Raw genomic sequence first — 4,669 nt, forward strand, 5'->3', positions numbered from 1 at the left:
CGCGCCGTGGGCCGAGGAGCTGCCGACACGCCGTGGGCCGAGGGGCTGCCGACACGCCGTGGGCTGAGGGGCTGCCGACACGCCGTGGGCCGAGGGGCTGCAGACATGCTGTGGGTGTGGGTGTGAATTCTGATGTTTTAAGAGCCTTTTATGTCTCTTGCATTTTTTTTTTTTGTATCTTTTGAAGTGGTACTTTGAGTTTCTTTATCTCAATCTTCAAGTTGTCATCTCGATACAAAGCTGTAATATTTGACACAGTATTTCAATATCAAGTGTCTTCATAGATCTAATTATCCAGTGTTTGATAAGTTAAGTGGTGTAGCATGTGGCGGTGGGGGTTTTACAAGCATTAGACATGCGCACCTTGTGAAATGGTATGTTGAGTGGCCCAGTTATGTTCGGTTTAGGCAGTTTATTATTATGCATCACAAATCTGCTCGGACGCTTCCAACTGTTTGTCGAGTTTCGTCTCTGTTTTTTCTTAATGCGCCAAGTGAAGGAGGTCGTTTAATGAATGCGAGTGGTTGAAGAACAGTGTGCAACGAAATCCCTATATGGTTTGTGACGGATCGAAACGAGCGACTGTTATCTGTGACCTAACTGACGCGCTGTTTTCTAGCAAGACTTTGCCGGATTGTTTTCGATGAGCGACGGATTGGAGACGGTAAATTTTGATGCCTACTTCGACAGCTTGTTACGGCTCTGGGCAAGAGAGGACCAAAGTGCTGAGATGCTGTGCGAGGCGTAAACCGCCGGGATTGGAATGCTTACTCTTGTTCACTCTCGTCTCAAAAGAATTCTACTGCAGCTGACACAGCAGTCTGGGACCATATTTAGTAGAGTGAGCCGAGGTGGTGGCGCTGTCGAAGAAGGACCCGATCAAACGAACGCGGTAGAAAATTTCAGATCCGAATGATGACGAAAATGGCGGCAAATGAAAGTACACATCTCGGACAAAAGACGTTGCCACCAGACAACAGCACAATCATTTTAACAGTTCAGCCCTGTCGCCGCTTGCAAGCTAACGACACCAGGGTGCCATGTATCATATTCTTTCATTCTTTCTTTTCTTTTTTTTTTATTTTGCTAGTTGTTTTAATTCACTATGTAGTGACATGTAGACGCGGCCATTCACCATGTGCAGCTGCAGAAAGATGGGGGGAAGAGACAAATAACAAGTGCCTTGTATTCATGTATTTACCGCTGAGTTGGTTCATTTTCAGGTGGTGTATTGAGTCCTTGAGCAAGGCATTTCATTTCACGTTGCGCCAGTCTACTCAGCGGTAAATACATGAATACAAGGCACTTGTTATTCATCCCTTCCCCCATCTTTCTCCAGCTGCACATGGTGAATGGCCGTGTCTACATGTCACTACATAGTGAACTAAAACAACTAGCAAAATAAAAGAAAAAGAAAAGAAAGAAAGAATGTGATACATGGCACCCTGCTGTCGCTAGCTTGCAAGCGGCGACAGGGCTGAACTGTTAAAATGATTGTGCTGCTGTCTGGTGGCAACGTCTTTTGTCCGAGGTGTGTACTTTTATTTGCCGCCATTTTCGTCATCATCATCTTATCAGCCGGCAGTAAGCTGCCGTATAACCTGACTGTTCTCATAACCAGTAGCCATTTTATTCTAACAAATACCACAGGAGAGAGGAGAGGGATGAAGTTAACGGAACTACCATCTGGTACTTGGGTGTCGTCAGCGAAGTGAACTATCTTATAAGAAATAACTGCCAAATTACAACCTAACATTTCGACAGTCTGCTGCACAATACACATGCTGACACATCTCAAGACAATGAAGAATAGAGTTTCACATCTTTAAAATTTATTTAATAAAATTCATTTTCTTCGTATTGCACCCCGACACGTTTCCTTTTGTTGTCCCTTTTTTGGGATCTTTCTGAATTGAAGGGGCACCACTTTTTATTTATGTTTTATGTAGTGTTTTTGGTACCGAAACACTTTCAAACTTCGTATACTTGTATATTTTGTGTTATATTTTGTGCCCGTCAATTCAGAAAGATCCCCTTTTTTGTATCACCTGTCTGGATGTTTTGCGTTCTTGTCCCATTTTTGTATTATATATTACACACACACACACACATATATATATACATAAGCGAGCGCGCGGTGTTCGGGCTAAATTTTATCATTTTTTTTTTAAATGTCTCCTTACTTCATGAACAACTTGGTGACCAGTCAACGGGGTTGAAACGCATAAAGATTAAAGTTACAGTTGCGAAAAAGTTAGCTGACATGGGGGACTCGAAGACATCTCAGTATTGGGGAAAAAGTGACCTGTGTCAAGATGATTCGCGCTGGATATCAGAATGCCGACATCATGATTGCTGCTGGCTCGAAGTCGTGACATACACAGTTGCAATGAAGATTAGCAAGCCATAGTCAGCGGGAAGGGACACAACAGGCGTTCTGACTGAGTCTGCAAGCCGGAATCCATCCAACAACTGCAGAACGAGATGGAAGATCCGAGCAAGAAAATCTGGGTCTTGGCGAGAGAGATGAGTGTTGAAATCGCCACCTTAAAGCTAGCCCTGAATGAAGACTTTCGCTACTACTAGTACAAGAGTCGTAAGGGACAAATTCTGATAGCCAAGGCCAAGGGGAACAGCCAAAGAAGCTCCTGAACAAGCTAAGGCATCCTGTTGAGCCTTAGCTTGTTCTTTTTAGATGAAAAGAACTTCTGCCAAGACCGGCTGCCCAACATCCAGAACAACATGTGGCTTGCCTACAATCCATGTAATGTCCCACGTATCACGTAAACCAAATTCTCCAAACTGTGATGGTCTTTGGACGTGTCTCCTGTAAGGGTGACGTCTTGCTGCCCCACATCCGCGAACAGGGTCTTAGGCTCAATTCAGACGGTTATGTGAAGCTGTTGGAGACTGGTCAAACCTTGAAGGGAGTTGCTGTTGGAGGGCCATACGTATGGCAACAGGATTAGGGTTTCCTGTGAGAAGAGTTAGAAGTGGCCGTCGAAGAGTTTCTAAGACTTCACCAGTCCCAATTTCTAGTCGCCTAATTCTGATCGTAATCCCATGGATTATTAAGTGTGGGGCGTGATTGAGAAAGACATCAACCGCTCTGCCTGTAACACAAAGGACGAACTGGGAGCCATGGTAAAGGACGTTGAAGATCTTCCCAGTGACAGTGAGGGACACATGCGCCAGGTCCTGCAGTAGTTTTGTGGCCGTGGCGGAAGCTGATGGGGCCTACTTTGAGTAAACTGTTATAATCTACCTGATACTTTTTTTTGATTTTTTTAAAGAATACTTTTATTTTTTGGATGGTTTATAGAGTTATCTTTTCCCGTTATGTAAATTATCAAATTTTGCCTGCAAACTGTTGAATTTAGCTTGAACATATTTATATACCTACATAAACGGTGGGCTTTTAGTTTCGGTCAACGAAGATCCATTCACAAAGCTTCTGTGGGCCTAGGACTGTAACAGAAAACACTCACCCAAAGTGTCGCGTATTGGGACTGAACCCAAGACGTACGATTGACAAGATTGCTTCTCATCCATACAGCTAGACCAAGCCTGTAATACTAATTATTTTTGGCCAGTGTTTATGTTACACGGGGGTGAAATAAACAGGGTTACAAGAAATTAAATACGTATGAAAATGCCATTTCGTATTTAGATTCAGCGCACACTTAGAACAGCCACCAAATCATTCGCAAAAATTTGACAAAATCTGCCAAACTTTGGTAAATAATTATATATTCTTTATTAATAATTATCGCCAAGCCAACATGGCAGTCCCAAATATAGGACGAATGCTGCCGTGGATTAGCTCCAAGAGGCCATCGCCTCTAGCTAGCTATGTGACACACGAATCTGTGTCCTTAAACTTAGAAATATTAATCTATACTATATATCTCTATATATTCTTTATTAAAATTTCTTTAATAATTACGTCTAATTCGTTGTTAATATATGGTTAACCGAGTTAAATTATTACTTAATTAAATAAAAAATATATAATAAATTCATAAGGAATGACAAAAATTTATGAGATTTTGAGAGACCACTTTATGTTATGAAATTTATGAGTTTTTGAGAGACTAGCTAAACCTTCAAGATCTCAGGTTTTGCTTGTCTAAATCATTTAATTGTAATAAAACTGACGAGCGAAGAGAAATTTTTCAGATTTTGAGAGGCTACTTCACGTTTCAGTTTTTTAAATTTATTTATTGTTTTTAGTCATGGAACTATGGTCATGCTGGCAGGGGTGGGTCACTGCATTCAAGATTTTTATTTGATTTTGTCGATCATAGCGATAGTTTATTAATCTATAGGCAGACGAAATACCGCTAATCATTTCGCCCGGCGTGCTAACGTTTCTGATTTCTTTACTGCCCACAAGGGGCTACACACAGAGGGGACAAACAAGGACAGACAAACGGATTAAGTCGATTATATCGATCCCAGTGCGTAACTGGTACTTAATTTATCGACCCCGAAAGGATGAAAGGCAAAGTCGACCTCGGCGGAATTTGAACTCAGAACGTAACGGCAGACGAAATACCGCTAAGCATTTCGCCCGGCGTGCTAACGATTCTACCAGCTCACCGCAGAGTAAATATTGAGCACGTCTGAACAACTCAGTTGCGAATAACAATAATCCTTTCTAGTATTA

The sequence above is a fragment of the Octopus bimaculoides genome, chromosome 22 (assembly GCF_001194135.2).
Source record: "Octopus bimaculoides isolate UCB-OBI-ISO-001 chromosome 22, ASM119413v2, whole genome shotgun sequence".
NCBI classification, from domain to species: domain Eukaryota; kingdom Metazoa; phylum Mollusca; class Cephalopoda; order Octopoda; family Octopodidae; genus Octopus; species Octopus bimaculoides.